This window comes from Acomys russatus, chromosome 17 (genome assembly GCF_903995435.1).
Source record: "Acomys russatus chromosome 17, mAcoRus1.1, whole genome shotgun sequence".
NCBI classification, from domain to species: Eukaryota; Metazoa; Chordata; class Mammalia; order Rodentia; family Muridae; genus Acomys; species Acomys russatus.
In genome coordinates, this window is record NC_067153.1 from 7,469,859 (window position 1) to 7,492,879 (window position 23,021).

The following is a 23,021-nucleotide window of genomic DNA, read 5'->3' on the forward strand; positions in this document are numbered from 1 at the left end:
AATAAACCAAACCTACATGGTCAGGTCTGTCACAGCAATAGTCTAGTCTCTGGTGCCAACTTCTATCTTAGTAATTTTTCTATTGCTGTGATAAAAACCATGACCAAGGCAAGTTATACAAAAAAAGCATTTAACTGGAGTTGCATTTTCATAGAATCAGAATCCATTATTGCAGAGCAGGGACATGGCAACAGGTACAGCTGAGAACTCACATCTTGTAGTTCAAGCAAGAGGCAGAGAGTACCCTGGCAATGGTTTAGGTCTTTTGAAACCACAAAACCTGCCTCTTCCAATCAAGCCACACTTCCTAGTCCTTCTCAACAGTTCTACCAAATGGGACCCAGTATTCAAACCTAGAGTCTATTGGGTAATTCTTATTCAGACCACCACAAACACTTAAAGCTTTATAATGCTTATTTTTGCTTTACAATGCTCATTAAATAAATACCACAGGATGGGGAAATGTGAGCCTTACAAACAGCTGCAAGGAAGTGTCAGAGGAGTTTCTGTAGAGTGGGAGTTTCCTTTGGAAGTTAAAATTGAATCTGAGTCTGCAGTGTTACACAATCGTTATGGCCAATCACACTTTTGAGTATTGAATTCAGTACACAAATATGTCTGAAGGAAGTAGGCAGGCTAACGCTTGGGCAGAGGTGGAAGGAATTGGCAATACTCACTAAAAGAAAGAAAAGACTGAGTTTCTTTTAAGAGAACTATTTGTACACTAGACTGATCTCAGGAAGGAAAGAAATTAGTTTTCTTATTTGGAGTCCCAAAGAACCCATCATAAAGCGTGTTCTGGGTCAGCACTGTGTCCACTGAAGGTAAATCTGAACTCAGCACCAATAGAAGTCATTGGATGTTTAAAGTGGAACAAACACCCTTCCCTGGAGAATAGAGCACTACCTGCTGTGGGAATACACAATCACCAATATGCCTAGAAAAGGTGTCTGGGAAGGAAGAGGCTACAGAGATGGGGGTAAAATGGGTTATAGTTTCCTGGACGATTTCTTAGTTTAGATGGTTCCAGAATATTTTGAAAACGTTAGGTTCTCGAATTTAATTGACGCCTATCTCCTCCTAATTGTTATTTTTCAGCCACAACTCTCCTGGAAGCATTGGTTGCTCCATTACTGAGGCTCTCCCTCACTGGTCTAGGCCCCTTCTCCTGCCTTGAGAGCAGCAGAAGCAATATCTTTAACTGCCTCGCACTATCTAACACATGCAAAATGTTGACTTTTTCAACCACAGTTGAAGAAAACTGCTTTGTTCTCTTAAGTCTCTCCTACCATACTTCTTGGTGGCCACAAGCATTGTTTGGACTTTAATATGGGTAAACTATACTACGAATATGATTGCCATAGTCTTAGTATCCAAGTTAAATGAAATTTCTTCAAGTATAAGATATACTTCCACACATACCTTATAATTAAGTGTTCTCTTCTATGAAAGGATTTCTAATTGTGTAAGCTTCAGGTGCACACTACCTGGGATCTATTTATGTGAGCATCTTACGTTCATATAGCATGATCCAGCATGCCATGGGGAGATGGAATGAGAGAGAGATACAGACTAGGGCAGAGGTCCTTTCCTTTATATAAACATATAAATATATTTATATAAACATATAATACAAAGTGCTAATGTTATCACAGGCTTGACTATCTACTTGAAGAGACAATGCTGACATTTTGCATATCATACTTTACAATTTTATATGCATGTGTATTTTTGTAATTTATAAGAAATGATTACTTTAAACAGCAATAAGGAAACTTGATCAAAGGTAACAATGATGCCACAGATCTGAGATCATTCTTTTGTGCTGAAACCTAAAATGTATATGCTAATGTTATTCTCATGGTACATATAAAAAGGTCTTCTTATTATGTGCATCTTACTGATTAGGAACTATAGCTTAATGTTTTTATGTTTTACCAACAAATTCACTTGGATGTCACAAACTATGACATCACTGTAACATCAAGTCCAGTTAATGATGCTGGCAAATCTTGAGGCTCTAAAATGAATTCTTCTGTTATTAATCATTAATATTTTAACAAATAGTCTTCCATATAATCAAGATCCTCTTCATCCCTCTATCTTATAGACATCTTGATTCTCTGTGTCTCTTTTGTCACCATATGATTGTTTCACTCTCTGAAGGCACATTTTGGTTCCATGATTCTCTCTGCTGTCATCTGTAACTCTGTGAGGTTGTCCTTTTCAAACAACTGTCTGTGACTTCTCACATAATACATTTAAGGTGTGACCTGGGACTGTTTTTATATGCAGTAGCATTGTCTCCTCCACTCAGGGAAGCTTTGCCTCCTCATGCTAGACAAGCCAATAGCTGATGTGTTCACATCTCTCTTCCAAGTTGATTGGCTCCAGTGGAAAAAGTGCTACCCAGCTTGTCCAAGCACGGGAGGCATGGAAGAAAGTAATAGATCTATTCTGCTTCCTTTTCCTGGGTTTCTATAATTGGGATTATTTTTTTGTATCATAGAGGGGTTTCTAGTGCACATGTCCTGTGAAAATATTACAGTAATTCAGACTGCTTTGTTTATTGAAATATGTACATATGTTTCTAAGTCTCCAAGAATGATTCTGTCATTTCATGGAATATTTGAACTATTACATGTACTTATTGCATTAATGTACATACTTCAGACTACTCTTTCTTCTCTCTGTGAGGCACTGGAGTTTGAGACCATGAATTTGACTCTACTGGGTAAGTACCACAGTATATATCTATCCCTCTGTCCTCCGATTTTAATACTTAACATTTTCAACACATATTTGGTGTGCAGATATCTTGTGCCCAACACTCACAAAGCTTGAATTATTTCTCCTGAGCTCACAATGAAAAGATAGACAGTTAGTAAGTTTTTTATTACATAGGCTTAAGTCTTGACATATTTTCTTATAATTGTGTTTCAAATTAATACAAGGAGAACACAAATATTTGTTTCCTTTGGTCAGTCTATCTATGAGAACCAGCTTTAGGCACTTAAGGTAAATATGTTTGAAAGCAACATAGTACTTCTAGAAAGAAAGAAAACTTGTTGTCAATCCTCCGAGTGCTAGGGAACCTGTATTTAGCTCCTTTTTCTTATAACATGCATCAGCATAATCCATTGTTAATGTAGGACATTGTTTTGGCTTCCAATACAATGGGTAGAGCCCGTATTGGCAGTTTGTTTGGGAAATTTAGTTTTTGCTCCTCCATTTTACTGTGGAACAAATACTGTTAAATGGAAGGACCCAACGAAGACTAGTATGGAGTCCTGCAGGTGGAAGGAAGTGCCTCCTCCTAAGTGTGGGATCTCACCTGGCTTCTGGTCCACAAAAACTGGATGCAGATGAAGTTCTGCAGAGTGAAATGTCAGGGGAGCATGCTGTAGGGCTTCTCCTCAGAAGCAGAAGGATTGACAAGTTGCGTCGTGTTTGGTACTTAGGCCATTTGAAAAAAAATCCTTCAGCATCAGAGAGAAGAATTTTCACAAAATATTCATACACTTTTTATAGACCGTGTTCTATCTAAATGTAAGCACTTTCCATCTAAAACATATGATTCACCTATTATGAATTAATAGCCTATTTGGAACACAAAATTCCTAGGCACTGATGTCAGCGAAAGCCTTGCCTTTTCCCAGCTTATGAAATTCAGCTGAGTGTTGGTGTAGTCTCATATCGCCTTGCTTTTATTGTGTGAAGTTAATAGTTCTGAAAACTTAATACAAAAGCATATTCAATACAGACTGTGTAAAAACTCATTCAGGGCCCAGGTTCAGTGTATTCTGTTTCTCTTGTCACCAAGAGGTTATGTTTCAAATCCAATGACTAAAGGTTATAACACTTATTAGTATGTAGCAGGTACAGGAGAGATTGAGCAGCATACCTAATGAACAGTGACCCACACTACCCCAAAGTTGTCATGTGACATACCTCTGCTTCATTCAGAGACATGGCATATGTCAGGGGCCGCTGCCCTATCACTCAGTTAGTCTGAGCAGTTTCCATTCCATTATGTTTTCTTACCACTTTGGTTTTGTGCCCCCTCTACTTTATGTATGTGTTTAAATTTCAAATTAGGAGACAATTTCAAATTGTCTTTATCATAGACTTTTTTTTTTTTTTTTTTTAAGAAAGCTATTGAACCCTTTAGGTATGTTTAACATACTAGGGATAATACCAAAGAAAACAAAAATTATAAAAGGACACCATTCTGAAGGTGTTGTATAAGTTCCAGGCTACTCCAGTAAATTATCTTAATTTTCATTCATCAACCTTCTGTAATTATGAAGACACTGAGAAGCTGCTTGTTTGTGAGAATAATATGTAAACTATGGGTGCAGGATCAACTGATGAAGAGTCAAGTTGCAGCTGCTCTTTAATTATGCAACTGGTTAGATTTATGAGATCCTCCCAGGTCACATAAGAGTCTATGTGGATGGATGAGTGATTATATAGTGAAGTCCAAAACAAAAACACAATAACACATTGTAAAAGTAGTATTAAGAAAGTGTTATTTCTTATAATATAATATGTAACATTGCACAGCTTACATTGTCATATGTTATTTTATTTAATGAAGACATTTACATGAGAAGACAAAGCTCATAATTTGAGCACCTAAATTACATTTTTCAGGAATTAAGTAGAGGCACGGTAACTTCTCTTGTGTTTCACTATACTTTTCATTATTGCATGCTGTTTGTTTCTTTGTTTCATTCCTAGTTTCTCTGTGCCTTTTTGTGGTGTCAAAGTGAGCAGAAGACTCAAGCTATTGTTTATTTTACTCAGTTTCTCCAAACATTTATTTTTATTTAGAGCAAGAAATAAATCTTATGCTAGTGAAGAGAGTCGTGTTGCCAGTTAATGAGTGCTGTGCCTGTGAAGCTAAGGATGTAAGAACGATATCAATATTTCTGCATTCATCTTCTATTTTTTAAGGGCAGTGTATGTCGGGGGGCACACAGCAATAGTGACACAAAAGAGATTCAGTAGAAAATTCACATCTTAAATAATTCATTTGAAAACAGCAAGTCTCTTTTTTGCAGTGGGTAGGTAAGAAGAGAAGTAGGATTCAGAATTTCATTTATAAGTTTGAAATCTCAAATTGCTTGATTTTTCCTCTAAATGATTATGAGGTTGAACAGGGCACACCACTTGACCCTGGGTTGTGAGTTCTTCTGTGATCAGCATAGATAATAGAATATTTCCTTCTTACATAAAAGGCATTTTCAAAAGGTTTGTAAATATTTGTTTCTCAGGGATCCATTTATCTTCTTTCTCTGTTCCAAAGAACTGTTATAGGGTTATGGAAAAAGATGACAAATGACTCCAAGGAGCTTGGGCTTAAATTGCCCAACTGTACATTGGACTATTGTTTGGTAGACATGCAAAGCGTCTGACTGCATTAATGTGAACTGATTATTTAACGCCAGAAATCTGAACCGAGAGTAAGTCAGTCATTGTGCTATTGTGGCTTTTATTTACCCATAGTGAGATCCATATGAAAATGCGATACTACGAGAAAGAAAAATAGCTGGAAGCTATTCCTGTTGAATGAAATGGCCAGGACTTCAGCTCCTAAATTCCCATTCTGTTCAGAGAGCCCAAGTAATGTCATCTGTAATTGTATACAAGCCTTGTGACAAAGAAAATGGCCACAAACCCCATCTGCTCTTTGGTATCATCCTGCTCAATTCCAAGGAGAATGTGGAATACAACATAAGGAATTTTGATTAATTGAACTTAACTGATGTTTATCCAGAAACACTGTTTATTACAATATTTTCCCCTGAAATTCTCAATGAATAGTTTATGCTCATGTTAAAAATAACCTAATGAATGTCGAATAGTTAAACTGCTTTTCATCATCTTCTTTTTAAAAGTTCATTTGCATGCGTTGTTTAGATAGCATTGAAGGTACAGAAGACACAGAAATCCTTATCTGTTATATATTGATGCTACAGATCTTAATTATTTATACTAAACTACACTGCTTGTCACTGCACGTTGATTGTCTGTCTGTCTATCTGTCTATCTATCTGTCTGTCATCTCTGTGTGTCTTTACATTATTTTATCTGCTTATAAAAAGACATATTTCCAAATCTATACATGGTTTTCTAAATTTTTCACTTCTGTTCTGGAGTTCTTCATCTGATTTGCTGACATTTGTTTAAAGAATCTAGTGTAAAGCAAGTAGATAAGATATAAATTTGTAGTCTACAATGCAGTGACTAAATTATGGCATTTGATTCTATTAAATGTCTCCCAAAGGATACCATTCAAACAGTAGGATTAGTGCATAAAAGGATTTACATGTTTTGAGAGGAAAGTAGAGAAGGAGAAATGGAGAAACAAAACACAGACTGAACTTCTAGAAATCCTTCTTTTTTGAAATTCTGAAACTTATCATTTTCAACATCTTCAGGAAATCAACTCTATTGGGGGTGAGGGCTGCAAGCCCGTGGGAGACATGATTAGCTCCTTAAGATGAAAGACTCTTTTGCTGTGTATCATACCACCAGCAGCATGCTTGGGCTTTAAAATGAGAGAACATTATAGAAACATTAAAAAAAAAATAGCTCAAGAGAAAAGGGTAGAAGAGGTAGTTTTCATGTATGTCATGGTGATGAGAGGAGTTGAAGCTGGGAAGAGGAGGGTGTGGGGTGTCAAAAGGCAACAGTAAGAGAGACTAATGTGTAAGATTTGGACAGTGGTGATATAGTCAAATAATAACTTCTGTGAGGGGTTGAAATAATTCTGGTATATAATGATGCTTCTCTGGGCCATGGTTCAATCTAGAGATATAAAAAGACCTGGCAGTTATAGTAAAATTTTATTCTGTCCCAGTCACTGGTTGGCCATCCTCTGAATCTCTGCTCCATCTTTATCCTTCCATTTCTCGAGGGCAAGACAAATTTTGGGTAGAAGATTTTATGGGTGAGTTGGTGTTCCCTTCCCTGCACTGGAAGTCCCACCTGACTACAAGCTACAGAAGATGGCTACCTCAGGCTCCTGTCTCCACTGCTAGAAGTCTCAGCCAGTGCCACCCCCACAGATTCCCAGGAGCCCCCCAAGTCCGGAGCTCCCCCAATGATCTACACTCTTTCTCTCAGTACTCTCCCTTGCCCACTATTCCCACACCTGATCCCCAAACCTACTCCCCTCCTCATGCCCTCACCTACCCAGTTCCCTTCTTTCATCCACTTCAGAAGTCTATTTTATTTCCCTTCCCAAATGAGATTCAAGCATCTTCCTTTGAGCTCCCTTGTTATTTAGCTACTTTGAGCCTGTACTTTGTGGCTAATATTCACCTATAAGTGAATACATACCGTGTTTGTCTTTCTGGGTCTGGGTTACTTCATTTAGGATAATCTTTCCTAGTTCCAATCATTTGTCTGCAAATTTCATGATGTCCTCATTTTTAATACCTGAGTAAAATTCCATCATCTAAATGCACTCCATTTACAATTTATTCACTCTTCAGTTGAGGGACATATAGATTGTTTCCAGTTTCTGGCTGTGAACATAGTTTAAGTGTCCTTGTGGTATGGTGGAGCATCTTTGGGTATATGCCCAGGAGTGATATAGCTGGGTCTTGAAGTAGAACTGTTCCCAATTTTTTTTTTGAGAGACTTCCAGATTGATTTCTAAAGTTGTTGCACAAGTTTGCATTCCCACAAGGAATGCAGGAATGTTTTCCTTGTTCCACCCCCTCGCCAGCATTGTGACCCACCCCGTAGGAGGGAGCCAACCCCTGATAAAAACAGTGATACTCTTCTATGTTTGCAGACAGGAGCCCAGCATAACTGCCTTCTGAGAAGCTTCATCTAACAGCTGATGGACACAGATGCAGAGGCCCACAGCTCAGGGAGTTTTACTGAAGAATGAGAGGAAGAATTGAGGGAGCCGGGGCGGGGGGGGGGTGGTCAAGGACTCCACAGGAAGACCTACAGAGTCAACTTACCTGGGCCCATAGGGCTTACAGAGCATGTATAGGCTGGACCTAAACCCCCACACACATATGTAGCATGTGTGTAGCTTGGTCATCATATGGGTCCCCTAACAATTGGAGCAGGATTGTCTCTGATTTTGTTGGCTGCCTTTGGATCCCTTTCCCCTAGCTGAGTTTTCTTTTCTGGCCTCAGTGGAAGAGGATGTGCTTAGTCTTGCTGTGACTTGATGTGCAGAAATGGTTTGGCACCCATAGCGGGGGTGGGCCTCCCCTTTTCTGAGTAGAAGTGGAAGAGGGGATGGAGGGAGGGAAATATGAAGATGGGACTGTAAAGGGAAGAGGAGGAGAGGTGTAATCGGGCTGTAAATTGATTAAATAAATTAATTAGCCAAAAAATTTTTAAAAATTTTAATTTGGGAGCTCTAGGAGTCAGAAAGGACTTGAAGAGTCCTCCCTAAGCTTTTTTTTTTTCCTTTAGTAGTTGAGCCATGAAAACAATCACAAAGAAATATTTATATAATTAAAAGGAGTGAATAGTTCAGAATAAATTCAAAGGGCTGAATATTGACTTGAATGCATTGACAGTTGAACAAAATGGGAGATTATTGGTAGGAAGCAAGGGGAGAATAGGTTTCTCCCAGGAGTGGGAGGTAGAAAACATGGCCAACAAGTCTAATTTCTTATGGGTACTGAGCAGAGGAAATCCTAGTTATCTTAGTTTTAGTATTTTCACCCATATTTCAGTCCAATTACTGTCGCTCTTAGAGGACCAAAGTTAAATCATGTTCATCCTAATGTAGAGATTACTATACTTCATTGCATTTCAAATTAGAATATGCATTTGAGCTTTTAGAGTATTTAGATACAAATTCAACTAGGTACTTGAAAGTTCTTCTCCTGAAAATCTTTCAGCAGGATCAGAACCACCAAGAAATTGTGTCCTTTTTAGTTATTCAACTTGGCTTATCCAGAGCATGGCAAATATGTATAATGAAGTCTGGGATAGTTCATAGAAATAACAGTGTTTTCCTTCTGAACCGAACATCCTTTTTCTTTATTACATACATTTGAAACTGTTGGAAAGCTATGAGGCCAATTGTTCCTTTGGATAAAAATGTTCCATTATATGTTAGAGACAAAATGTTAATATTTAATTAGCAAATAATTTTTTAAACTAAAAATATTGTCATTTTCCTGGTTGACAGTGGTATCAGCATCCCTTGGGAACATTTTAGAAATGAAATTTTCTGAAATTGAAGACTAAAAGATTTACTATCTTGGGCTAAGGATGTAGGATAGTCAGAGAATAAAATGTTCTTAAATTCCATCCTTAGAAAGACACACACGCACACGCACACACACGTACACACACACATGCACACACACACACACACGCACACACACGCGTACACGCACACACATGCGCGCGCACACACACACACGCACGCACGCACACACACACACCAGAGACTTGATGTGTGGGTTTCAGGAAGCACTGTTCTACCAAGGCCACATGTGTTCATATTAGCAAGTAAAAAGAATAATTTGTACAATATTTTATCACAACTAAGTAGATCTTTATCTCCTACACTTTGTGTATCAAGCTTCAGATTAAACTTCAGCTGTAGAGCAGTGTTAAGATGAGTTTATATGTCCCTGCGTGGTCTCAGTGTTACTTAGACAGTGTGATGCTTTAATTCTGCACCTGTAGTAGGAGCTTTCTTTGACAACTTTTGAACACCTCATGACATCTTCCTCCTTTCTTTCATTATATGAGTTAAAGCATGCACTTCCTAGATAACGACATTCTAAATGATAATTTCTATTATTAGCAGGGTCCCTTCAGTAAGTTTTAAAAAACAGGTAATTAGTAGTATTTATGACATTGGTAACACAAGAGCCAACATTATCTCATCACCAGGGAAATGTGTGGCTGTACTTAAAGCCAAGCTCAGGTACTACTTATTTATGTATTTTTATTTTTCCCACCTTAAAAAGTGAGGTAAAAATCAAAAAACCTTTCTTTTGGCCATGCTTCATTTACTTTTACCATTTCAACAATTGGGTATGTCCTACCATATTGCTTGAGCAGACTGAAAAGACGAAGAACGCACATTGTGCTTTGGGGCTACCCTTTTTTAGAAAGCCTCCATGAGTTTTAGTTTTTGAGATATAGTCTCTCTGGCTGTCCTGGAACTTACTGTGTAGACCAGGCTGACCTTGAATGCACAGAAATCCATCTGCCTCTGTCTTCCAAGTGCTGGGATTAAAGGCATGTGCCAGACTTGTGTCAGTCTCCATGATTCTTGCTAGGAAAACCAAGCTTCAACCAATGGTGAGGAGCTATTTCCCTCTTTGCTACCGATGGAGACCACTAGGGAAACCAATGGAAACAAAAATACAGAGTTGTGGAACCCGTTCCTCATGAATACACCTGCAAAGGAAGAGTGATGGCAAGATCACATGAACTAGAAGGCCTGGGAGTTTTCTGTGAGATTGTGTCTCCTAGTTAGATCAGAACGACACTCAAGTGTCACCAACATGGCTGCTCAAATGGGAGCTGAACAAGGCTGACAGCAACGGACATAAATTTCAAAAAGATGGGGAAAACCCCATGAAGTCACAATCTATCCCAAGAACAATAGGCAGCTAAGGAAGCTGGGCGTGGGAGAGGTAGAGCCCCCAGGGAAGGGTTCACTGGTAGGTTGCCCGGTGCCAGCCCTTAGAACGTACATGTGGCATCATAAGTGCTGAGCAGGCTATGTTTAGGATTATGTATGTATAACCATTTAATAATTAGTACATGAAAAGGCTATGAATTTGAAAGTGAGCAGGGGAGGAATATATAGGAGGGACTAGACAGAGAAAAAGGAAAACTGGTAAGTTATAATATTATAATCTCAAAATTAAAACGAATAAACAAAAATAGTATTTAGCACCAACAGAGAAGGTAACTAATAGGCTTTCTTAAAAAAAAAAAAAAAATCTGCCTTGATTCGGAATTTTTCTGGGTTTACTGAACAAAACACAGTGCAGGTTTAAACTGTATCTGTGTGTCTGCTTGCGTATTCATATATATATGCCAGTCAGTCAGACTGAGAGCAGATCACCTATTATTGCACTACTGAGAGAAGCATTCGTATATTAACTCTCTAAAAACAAGCCAAATAAAAGGTTGGAGCTATACGTAGAGCTTGACATCATAATTACCTGGACAAGCAGAAGTGATCCTGGGTTTCTGTGTTGAATCACCTAACTGCCTGAGGGAAAGTAGGAAGTTTTAAGCATCATGGGTCATTCACTGCCTTTCACTTTCCTGTCCTCGTTCTTTTGCACATCAATTTCTGGGATTAAAAAAAAAAAAAAATTACTCCATTCCATTTTTCTGGAGTCTTTCAATATTTTCTGGAAGGATTTTTTTTATGGTGCTCTCATACTGTACCGTACCTTTCTCTCAGTGTCATATTCACTCCAGGTTGGTTTAGATGCCACCTTCCTGGAGACGTCCTCTTTGGTTACTCCATGCAGAATAGTGCTCCTCCCTCTGGCACCGGCCATCACCATAGTCTATGTCACGTTGCTTCAGTGCATTTAACACCAGTGGAAATCAGCACTCTACACAGGCCGTGTTTTGCTGTTGTTTCTAATTTTGACCATTTCATGAGGATGGATGGCTATTAGGTCTAAATGTATTTCTGTGCACCACGTGTGTGATTGCAATGCCTGGTGCGGCCAGGTGGGGGCATCTGATTTCCTAGAACGGGAGTTCCAGATGCATTTGAACTGCCTTGTGGTTGCTGGGAACCTAAGACCTAGGGAAGAGCAGAAAGTGCCCTTAACTGTTGAACCATCATTCCAGCCCCAGTAGGCAAGATGATCTTAAACAATGTTTGTCAGGAAACTCAAATGGTTCTTGACATCTAAAACTTTTTAGTTTTTTAATTTTTAAAATTTTTATTTTTTATACAAAGTATAAGTTCCATTAGTGTTGAGATTGTATTTTCTTGTTTCTGGAGCTGAGACAATGCCAAGCAATGGTGGTCAGGTGACAGTCACTGGTGAACAATAAATATCTGAATGTCTAGAAGCAGAAATGTATTTGTAGAAACAAATATAGGTACATGTCTGTTAACTTGCTTATGATCAGTCTTTACATTAAATGCATCTTTGAAACTGACTTCATATTGTGCAGTAACTTAAAAATTAGATTTATTTATTTTATTTTACGTGCATGAGTATTTTGCCTGCAGGTCTACATGGGCACAACATACATGCTTGGTGCACACAGAGGACAGAAAAGGACATTAAATCCCTGGAAATAGAGATACAGATGATTGTGAACCACTGTGTAGGTGCTGGGAACTGAAGCCAGGTGCTCAGGAAGAGCACACGGTGCTCAGCACCCTTGAGCCACCTTTCCAGCCTAGCATTTTAATTTTAAAAAGTATTTTTTTTAAGGACTGGAATTTCTTAGTGCTTAATTTCGAGAAAGTGTCTATTTATGGTTGTTGGTTTTAATTTAGTTGAACTTTTATATCTTTTAAATCATTGGCAAAGTGTGGCTTAATTATACAAGGCTGCAGGAAGTCTGGGTTTTGACAGCAACCTAGTGTCACTCACTTGCTTCCTAAACCACTGTGCCCAGATCAGCGGTGCTTTAGGCAGACAAGTAGAAGACAGACTTCAGTGGAAACTGCTTATGATAGGCTCGTTCATCATGCTGGAAACCACTTCAGGATGCTAATCTAACATTTTTTTAACACCAAGAAATATGATTAAGATATGTTAAATGAAAATCTATACAAAACCAGAGAAATTGTTAAAATATTCAAATATGCCATATTGTAACCAGAAAACACTGAGTTGCACTGAAATCAGCAGTGGAACAGCTGTGTTTTAAAGGACAGTACTTTGAATGTCACTTGACAATTTGCTTTCAATTAGAAGTAATTTACAGGAAGATGCCCACAAGCTAATCTTTACAGGATAATTAAGTTCCATTTTCTTTACTTTTAATTAAAAAGCAGAAAAGATTTAGCTGATCCATAAAAAATGTTCTGTTTAAACATTCATCAGACTTCACACTCTTTTTTTGTTATTTGTTGTAGCAGATGTTATCAAAAGTGCAGTCTGCTCTGTTTTAAAGCGGTGTATTGGGAAAGTGAAACATGCAGTGCAGCAGACGTGTGCTTGTGAGGTAGGGCCATTTAACATCTGTGTGTTCAAAGGGGATGGACAGATCTGGTGGTGTGGCTGGTCATCGTGCTGCCTGATGCCTTTAATTGTGGAGGAGAAACTTTCTCAGTGAAATGGGCAACAGGGCAACTTTTGAATTTTTGAACATTGCACAAAATATGGTGATATTTAAAAAAAACAAATTTCAATTAAATATTTTTGAAATGTCTATAGATTGTTGTTTGATTCTAACTTTGACAATAAAATTTTGATGTTTTTTTAATTGTGGATTTTCAGTGTAATGGAAAAGATGGAGATTTTGTGCTTTGTTCTCATTAAAAAAAAAAAAAAAAAGAAAGGAAAAGAAAAACATTTTTCTCTGTACTTACCCAGTTGGGACACTATAATTTTGCTTTTATTTGGTAAAAATGAATTATACTGTTAAGTTCCTTTGAAACATTGGTTTTAGAAACCAGTATTAGCCTGCACCTTTTTGAACTGATGACTGCTGGGCGTTTACTTGTCATGTCTACTCTCAAGTCATACTATGCTAATGAACTCTCTACCCTGTATCCTTCAGTCCTTTGGTCCAGTCTGATGGCATTTGCTTCCATTGGAGTTTTTCCTTTTTTGCTTGGGGCAGTTAAAATCAACCTGCTCATGTTGGATTTAATAGTTTTGCTTTCTTGAGATGTATTAAATTTCTATAGTGTAAAAAAAGTTAAGCCATTGTGTATAGTCTATGAGCAAATGTCACCATGATAATACCATTTTGTCAAATAAACTTGATGTTCACTGTCTTGTTCCTTGTGCACTGAAGATATAAAGATGCCATTGCAGTTACTTCTTCTGTGGCTTTACTTTCCTATGAATTTTTCCCTGTTGGGAGGAGAAGTCCAAGTGAAAGAGGCATTTGCTTAGAAGCTCATTCGGCTATAAGCCTTTGCTGGGTGGGTTTCCATGTTATGCCAACATGCCCAGAGGCGTGGATCAGTGCGGTGTAGGTGACAGAAAAGAGTAAGAAGACATGCTAAAGTTTCAGGTAGGAGCCTAATTATAATAATCACAATGCATTCATATAAATGGAGCATGCGTTGGGACATGTAAAAGCCATCAGGTTTTGTAATGAACTGGGAAAATGTCTGCATCTCTTATTGAAAGGACAACTCCAGGGAGAGATGAAGCAGGCCCGTCTCCCTCCTACCCACTTTTCTTTTCTGCAATCAACACCTGGTTTGATTACATCTTTTTGAACTATGACAGCTGTACTGTGAAGTCCTTATTTGGAAATTTTTATGGAGAATAACAAATAGTGTGGGAATTTTACTTTTGGGTAAAATCTACTTTTTCTTGTCAACCTATAACTCGTGTTTCTTGAGCAAAAGATAGTGCAGTTTTGTTGCAGTTTCTCTTAATCTCTCTCTCTCTCTCTCTCTTTTCAAGCAAATGAGGATTTCAGAAAGGCAGACAGATGCTCAGATCTTTGTGGCACTGGGGAAGCTATTGGCACTGCTAGCCATGTTTGCTCTGTCCATGGCATATACACGTTGCTTTGTGTATAGCTGATCCTTCTTAAATATCTTTTAAAGACCAAAATAGCAAGAAAATATACATGCAGTGCTATTTGCTACATTGCATACATTTCACCAAATTCTTGCTCATTTTGTTTTGTTTTGCAAGTTCAAAAGGATCTGTGAACTCAGAAATTCTACGCAACGGTGTGGCTTTTTGTCTTCTTATGGCCTTGGTTTCTAGGCAGCTAAGTCATAAGAGAATTGTATATTGCATTTGTCTCACAAACTGTATGTAGAAATGGTATGCACAAACACACCTGCACGCTGGAACAGTTTTCTACTTCAAGAGACAGCAAAGAATTGTTGCTGGTTTCCGCTTGTCATATTTTGTTTCTTTCACTGCGGTGTGGTGGTTTGTTCTTGTACTGCGCTCTTGGTTACTGTTCCCCAATGCATTTGTATTTCTTCCATCAATTCTTAAAAATTCATGTGCTACATTCCGTCCCTTCTACATCTTGCTTGTATTATTTGCTCCTTCATTTATACCCAGTCACCTTGGTGATTGCCAAGATGGCATGGCTGTTTCCTGACTTCCGTGGCTCCCATTACTCACTTCAAGTTCTATGGCTTTGCGTAGGTGCACTGCTTCTTCCCTGTGAAATGTTTCTCTTCCGTTCATTCTGTAACCTTGGATTCAGAGAGGCGGTGTGTTTACATCTGGCCCTCGCCTCTTTCATGATTTGGTGCACTTCTTCACTTAAATCTTTCCCACTGAAATGATTAGGGGGTTGTTCCCTGGCCTACCAAAAGCTTTCCAGTGTTGTTATCATCCACAGGAGTAATTGATCCAATATATATATTACTATAGCAAAAGTAAAATCAGGAAGTTTGGTATTTAAAAATACACCATTACATATATTCTAGCATTTTCTTCCCCTTGGGTCTGCAAACATTTTCAAATGGTAAACAGATATTTTTGGAACTCTTTCTGCTCAATATACAAGTATAAAATCCCAACCTTGTAGGCATTTGACACTTTTTTGTCTTGCCTGAATTATAAAAATTAACAACAAATTAGAAATTCACGTCTCACCTTATCAATATATTGAGGGGAATTATTGAATATTTTCTTCTAAAGTGAAAACAATATATTTTTTTGCAGTGACTTTTGGAAGTTATGTTTCATGCTTGTTTTGCGAAAGATCTTTCTGCCACTTAAAAACTACACATTCTTTTAAAAATAATTACAACCAACCTGAAGGTAAGTGGAGATAGCTCATCAGTATTTAAGAGGTATCATTTACATTTTCAATAACTCATTTGGGAAGCTAATATGTTACTAAAGGGAAGGACGTGTAAGCCATCCATCTCCTTAACCACAAGGTGATGGAGGCCCCTTGCCACTGCCTGTGACTGGGTGCAGAGCAGCCTTTGCATATTTATAATTACCCTTCCATAAATAGTTTGCAACTTGGCCATAGCATTTTGCCACTCTATTAGAATGAGGCAGAAGGTCCAACTTAAAAGCAAAATCCTTAATGAATTTAACAAAATTAAGCAAAGAGCTTTAGGTTAGAGGAGCAGAGTTAATGGATTCAGCTGTTCTTTACTTTTACTTCGACCAACAAATTCCGCATTCATTTTCCAGATGTGAACCTTGTTAAATTAAAATGGAGTGAAATTAATTTTGTGAAACTGTTAAATCACCCTTGGAGATAATTGGAGATAACCTAGTGCGTCAGAAAACTAGAGCTTGAAAAAAAAAATCAGTATTTGTAGGCATGGGTTCCTGAAACTATATTACAAAAGGATTCCAAGATTCCATTTCAATGACTATTTTTTTCCCTTTGGCTGGGGCCCTCTTATGTGACATAGCTGTCACAAGAATTGAATAGTGGCAGGGTCCTAAAATACAGGTGGCCAGTTCCATACCCCGAGTGGGCATAAGGCAGGGCCACAAACGGTGGTTAGTGCACACACACAGCAGCCCTCAGCACCACCTGGAAGGCGGTTTCCAAACCACGCTTCTTGTTGTAATCCCAAAGTTGTTGACATCATCCAGCACACTCCCGGCCTTCTAATTGTATATTACATGGGAAGACCTCTGGCTCCCCATCCATCATCACACTGCATACTGTCAATCTGAATTAGAAAAAAAATATTTACCATCTGTTTTTTCACAATCCTCTTCTGTCTTCTGATATGACTCAGTTGAACGAATTCAATTGTAAACAAGAGTTCCAGAGCACTGGATGAAGAGTACAGAGGCCATAATCTTTCTTGGAGCAATGGAAGCTTTTTCTTCACCCCTGTGTTCCTCTAACAGGCAAAGGCAGCTGAAAAGAACCCTGTTCAGGCCCTGTTTTGGCACTGAGGTGGGTTTCTTGTTTTGTTTTGGTTTTGCTTTGTATCGGCTTTTTGGATCCTGCCTGTTCTTCCACTATACAGGAAACTATCTGCAAACTGAGTCAGATTGCAGATTCTTTGAACTTAATCAGGCTGATTTTTTTTTTTTTTCCTATGGGACAGAGGTGGTTAATCTCTCCACCAGTCTGTTGACTGTCTTTACACGTTTAGCAGTTTGCTAAGTAAGAAGTGCTATGTTATTCTACTTTATATCACTGGACTTTCAAAAACAATTTGAGTGTTTCTTAAACCCTTTAATGCTCCACTGCTTGTTACCTGCAGGTGTCAGTTATATACTGGTGTCGCTAGCAGCATTACTTAAATGGCCTGTACTTCTGTCATTTTAAAATACAGATTGCCCCTGGCTTCAAGCTTGGAGTTGGTCTGGCAGATCTTGCACCATGTATGTGGTCAGGTGGAGGTATTGGCAACTGATGGCTTTTGGAAGAGGGAGAGCCGGTTTTCCTTAGGAATGTAGTAGCCCTTCTTAAGCAGAACATTCTGCAGTAGAAGGCCACCCATCCGAGAGTATGTAGGCGGAGCTAGCTGGACAAGATATGTTAACAACAAAAAATAAGAGGACGCAATGTGGTTAGGGATAGGAGGTAGATCAGAGAGAAGTTGGGAAGGAGGTAAATATGATAAAAACATATTGTATAAAATTTCCAACACACACACACACACACATATGCTGTACTAGCATATACACAGAAATTCTTTTTTAACAGGATGAATTCTTAGGGCAATGACATAGAAATTATAAACTTGATATCCTGTACATAAAACATGTAATCATAAAAAACATTCTATGGGTTATAGAGCATTTACAATAAGCTTCCAGTTTCTTAATCGATTGCAGTTGAGATAAATATAACTTTAAGGAATGTGGAAATAAAATAATCTGAAACTTGACTTCCCAGACAAAGATTTCAGTAATAGAATTTTACTTGCCAAGACATTTTAGCCACCTCTTTAAGCTGGGCAGTACTGGGAGGGGACAATAACTACATTGTGTTGGGCACAGGAGCATCAGAGCTGTGTGTCCATATTTCACATCTATTACTGGTTGTATTGGATTTGTGTAATGCCGATACCTCCTAAAGAGTTACCGTGCCCTGGAGGGTTATTACTATTGGTGATCTGGAGATCTTGAGAGGATAGTTGGTGCCTCATTTAGAAGGTTCCAGACTCTACTCTGTCTTCTTTGTTATTGCTGTCTACTGATCATATCATCTTACTTTCAACTTTATTAGCATTATTCAAGTGTTTGTTCCCACTGAAGGGTGCAGAAGGAAGATTTACCTACCCAGAAAAGTGACTTTTCATAAGAACCTTCTTCTGTACTTAAAGAAATGCAAAACAAAACACCTGAGTGCATAATGTGGAAATGGAGATGTTAACAAAGGGCTCTGTCATATTGACTCAGTGTGCCATTTAGCCTAAAGGAACACATTTCTCTGAGTGCTATCCAGAATTTTATACAGAATTCTTTTGGTGGAAACGACAAGGAAAGGACCCATGCCTGGGCTCATGAATCAGTTTTGTTTTATTACCCTTGGTTCATTGGTGCAACTCTTGGTTTGTTTATTTATTTATATATTTATTTATCCAACAATATTTCCAGTTCTGCTGAGAGCTTTGGAGATGATAGGGCAGTGAAAGTACGAAAGAAAAATCAGGTTAATATTTTTGTTTTTGCTTAGTGACTATATCAAGGCACACACACACACACACACACACACACACACACACACACACACACACACACACACACACACATATATATATATGTATATATATATATATATATATATATAAATGAATATGTACCTCCATTCATCATTGCTCAAATAATGTAATGGGGAAATTTTAGGCTGCTTGAATACCACATTTCCTAAACCAACTATTAGTCCTTCCTTCCTCAGCAGTTCATGTACTAAACATGTAAGTGATCACTGTCTCTATTTGGTTCACGATCCTAACAGCATCATTTGTTTCCCCTTTTCTTCTTCTGCTTGCTTGACACCTAAATCCATTTTGATTTTGTACTGTATGCCACTATACAACTAATCATACACACCTTCTAAAATATCAGTGGCATGTGGTGGCTTTAAGTTGGAGCCATAGCCATATTATTTTGTTTTTACATTTTGTTAAAAAAATTCAATTATCTATTAAAATTTCAGTCAAGAAAGAAATAATGAAAGCCTGCATTCATTCATTGGCCTGCATGTACCCAGTCGTCTCAGGTTGCCCTGCCTTACTACTTTGGATGAACCTTAAGCCCAGACCTGCCTGACTCCTGGGCCCATGGTGTTTCTATCAGGAGAAGCTGCTTCTTACTGTGCTGACATTTGTGTGAAGCACAGTCATAAATGACACTCTGTTTCTGCTTTTGAGAAGGATACGGTGGCACTGTTGTTGTAGACGAGGTAGCAATGGAGCTACATGGGCCATTTGAAATACAAGCAAATACAGCAAATACATTCTCTCTTCTTCCATACTTGATAAGTTAATTCAGATACAGGCGTTAGATAATGTCTAGTTTTCAGTCTACGATGACCATTCTCTAAAAAAATGTGTTAAAGCTTTTATAAAAGTTTTTCTTTAGAAGTACGGGGGGCGGGGATGAAAGAGGGCATGTTGTAGGTTGCAGATAGGCCCAGTAAGAGCCATTCCTATGTAAGTATTTTAGCTGCAATGCAGAAATCTCATATTGAGTGGGAATTTCTATTTGTATGTTGGAGACACTCACAGTGGACTTACACTGTAGCGTTTGTGAGTTTGTTTACTAAGACAATCTCTACGTTAACACATTAGGAACAACAGTCTCCATGTTTTAAGACTCATAAAGCTTTATTTATCTTCAGTGTTAAATAGGTGAATAAAAGTATACATGAAATGTAAGCAATTCTGTTCTGATAAAATACGCTTTTCACATTGTTCTATAGCATATGCATACAGATGCATTTGTTTTAACCTAGTGTCTTCATGTGAGAGTTACTCAACTGAGGAAGTAGAGAATTAGTATAATTTAGACATGTAAAAACTAGTAGGTCCAGAACCGGGCCAATCAAATCTGATTTACAGAAAGTAGAAGTGAAAAGTTTACATTCTGAAGTCAATTATGTGTCTTCTTGTTTAAGTTACAACCTGGAAGGATGTTTCAAAGAAAAGAAAGAGCTTAGGGAGAATTTTGTACATGCCCATCCCAAATACTGATTAGTAAAGCTCTTATATTCAACTAATGAACCAGTGTCCTTTTAGACTGAAAACCTTGTTACACCTCTATTGACGTTCCTGAAAATGAAACGCTATGATTTTATATGTTCAAATATAAAGTTTGTGCGTACCTTGGTACTTCTATCTAGGGGTCCATGTTGTAAGGTATAGAACAGATAGGGACTCTATTTCACAAGGTTGGCAAAGGTGTGTGCTTTGGGACAGATCATATGTGAAAGACCTGAACTCTTCAGTCAGCAAGTTTGTAGAAGAGAATTTCTTATTTCTATGTCTCCAGACAGTAACCTTCTCGAATGCCATCTATTTCTTGTACAGGATATCTGAGTTGACTTTTCACTCTGAAATTCTGAGGTCTTACAGTGTTAATCTTTGGCTTTTAGGGCAGCGGTGCTGTTTTCACTATAATTCTTGTTCACCCCTCCCCTTCTTACTCTCTCACTTTCCCTGCCAGGTCACTGGTAGTTTCTGTTAAGCTTCTCATTTTCTCTTTCCTGGGTACCACAATCTTACCTTGCTCTCAACTTTCCAAACACCTTTATTGCTCACTGTAGACCTAGCTTCATCCCAGGTGCTGATATGGGAGGAACTGCCCTCCTTTTTCCTGGTGTCCTCTTAGAGCATCTGGCAGGTTCACAGTGTGATCCTTTGGTGATATCTAACTTGAAGAAGATGCTAATATGTGATAATGCTTAGATGCAGTGTTCATTGAGATCATTGGGCTTTCAGTTCATAGGTCTATTCTTCCCAAAGCTGATATCAGAAACAACAGTAGAATTTTGGAATACTGATAAAATAGGTGTCAGGTTTTATAGTTAGGGTCTAGAAATCTGGATGTCATTGCTCAGAGTCTGTTTGAGGGAACTGAAACTTATTCCACGGGATGGCCAGCCTCTTTTAAGGTAGTAAGTTAAAGGAATAACTTCAATTGTTCATATTCAACTTGGACATTGAAATTAAATAACTGTATGAAATCTTCATGTCCTGTGTATTGCAGAAGTGGCCAATATAAGTAAGGGACTTGGAATTCTAATAGTCTCATGTACTGAAAAAAATTTTTAGACTTTTACAAAACTGTTTAGATCCTGGGTGAGACCAGCACACACCAACTAGCCTCATGAGTTTGGTTTACTTGTATCTTAAGTTAAATATATTGTTGAAATTTTATTAACTCACAACTTAATTGACGAGAGAGAGAGAGAGAGAGAGAGAGAGAGAGAGAGAGAGAGAGAGAGAGAGAGAGAGAGAGAGAGAAGTGACCTTTCTTTCAGGGCAATCTGAATAGCCCCTCTCATGGAGAAAGACTGATGGACTCGGGGGGGGGGGGCAACCACCTGACTCAGCTCCCTAGTTTTTGGCTGCAGTGTGCAGCAGAGCCACAGAATCCCCCCTTTCTTTGGGAGATTTGCAAATGCAGGCAGTTTCCATGGGACAAGTTAATTTAATTCCAGTCTTCATTTCATTTCCTGTGTAGCTGAGAATCCTCAGAGTTTTCCAAAAATGATGAATGATAGCCAATAGTCCAGTGGTAATTTCAGCTTCTAGTCAGGTGTACTTGTAAGAATTCCCCATCAATGTAAATTGATTATTGAGTGAATTAAATGATTTTGATGAATTAAGGCTTAAAATCTAAGTATTATTTTTGATATCGAAATGATACTAGGTGATTCAAAATGAATGGCTACATGGATTCTGAATGCATCATGACATATTGACTTGTGGAAACATTTAATTGAGGTTAATTGCCTTTCAACTGTATGAACAGATCATGGTACTTTACATAATTCAAGCAGGAAACATTTTCTATGGAAGTCATCTTTCTGGTAGCTAATGATGGACCAAATTTTGCTATTGAGAACGCATCAATGGAGAGTCATTTTTTAACATTGGCTTTCATTTCAACAACTTTGGAAAATTCCTGTGAACTATATTATGAGGAATTATAAAATCTCTGTGTGAAGGAAGATAGCTTTGACAGATATGTCCCAAGCAGAATGTTGAAATGAAATCTCTTACAGGAAAGAGCACCGAGTATGCGTGACAGAAAGCTTGTTGAAGGAGGTAAGAAGCAAGGACAGTTGCTAGTGCTGCTCCTGACAATGTCTAAGCAGTCTAGGGCCCTGTCACTTGTATTTTCTACCTGCTTGCTACCATTGAGTGTCACCGATCCGACTTGGTTAAATAGTACAGTCACTCAAAATTCACATATTGATACTTCACTCTTAGCACCAGGTAGCTAAGGAAAGGAAAAAGAGCAAAAAATTCTTTCTATTCTATTTTATTTTTGGTGTATCATTATGAAACTGAATGCTGAGGTTGAAAAATTAACAGCCAAGGGCAAACAAAATACAATCATTTTGATTATGCTGTCAATGGATATAGAATTGAATGAGAAAAATAAATCTTTCCATATCTCTGTGTTTGGTTGGTTGGTTCTTTCAAGACAGGGATTTTCTGAGTAGCCTTGGCCTGGAACTCACAGAGATCCACCTGCCTCTGCCTACTGAGTGCTAGGATTAAAGATGTGTGCTACCACGCCCGGCATCCATGTCGCTTAAAAAAAAAAAAAGAAGAAGAAGAAGAAGAAGAAGAAGAAGAAGAAACCACTATTATCCATAAATACTCAACAAGAGTAGGCTTGCACTGTGGGCGCACTGCTTGGTGAACAACAGCCATTCTACAAAATGCTTCTTAGCATCGTCTAAGATTGTCA

The 23,021-nt window shown here is 38.2% G+C and overlaps 1 protein-coding gene across 2 annotated transcripts in view; it reads left to right on the top strand.

Moving 5' to 3' along the window:
• The window catches only part of Zfpm2 (zinc finger protein, FOG family member 2), a 437,094-nt gene that overhangs the window by 26,787 nt on the left and 387,286 nt on the right, over nucleotides 1-23,021 (top strand). The window lies entirely within an intron of this gene.